Genomic DNA, 827 nt, shown 5'->3' with positions numbered 1-827 from the left:
TTTGGAGAATGTTTTTAATAGTTTTTTTTTTATTTCCTCCCTGCTTATTGGTCTGTTTAGGCTTTCTGCCTCTTCATGACTCAGTCTAGGAAGGTTGTATTGTTCTAGGAATTTATCCATTTCTTCTAGATTGTTGAATTTGGTGGCATATAGTTTTTCATAATATTCTACAATAATTCTTTGTATATCTTTGAAATCTGTGGTGATTTCTCCTCTTTCATTTTGGATTTTGTTTATATGAGTCCTTCCTCTTTTTTCCTTGGTGAGTCTTGCCAAGGGTTTGTCAATTTTGTTGATCTTTTTAAAGAACCAGCTCCTTGTCTTATTAATTTTTTCTATAGTTTTCCTGTTCTCTATTTTATTTATTTCTGCTCTGATTTTTATTATTTCCTTTCTTCGGCTGGTTTTGGGTTGTGTTTGTTCCTCTTTTACTAGTTCCTTAAGGTGTGAAGTTAAGTGGTTTACTTGGGCTTTCTCTTGTTTGTTCATAGAGGCCTGAAGTGATATGAACTCTCTTATTACTGCTTTTGCTGCATCCCATAGATTCTGATATGTTGTATTGTTGATTTTATTTGTGTATATATATAATATATATATATATATATTATATATATATTATATATTGATCTCTGTGCTATACAGGACATTTCAGCCCAAAATGAGAGAGTACACATTTTTCTCTAGTGTACATGGAACATTCTCAAGAATTGATCATATGTTGAGGCACAAAAATAACATCAGCAAATTCATAAAAAATTGAAATTGTACCAAGCATATTTTCTGATCATAAAGCCTTGAAACTAGAATTCTACTGCAAAAAAGAGGTT

This window comes from Saccopteryx bilineata, chromosome 8, assembly GCF_036850765.1.
Source record: "Saccopteryx bilineata isolate mSacBil1 chromosome 8, mSacBil1_pri_phased_curated, whole genome shotgun sequence".
NCBI classification, from domain to species: Eukaryota; Metazoa; Chordata; class Mammalia; order Chiroptera; family Emballonuridae; genus Saccopteryx; species Saccopteryx bilineata.
The sequence above is the reverse complement of the archived record's forward strand: the minus strand, read 5'-3'. Positions refer to the sequence as shown.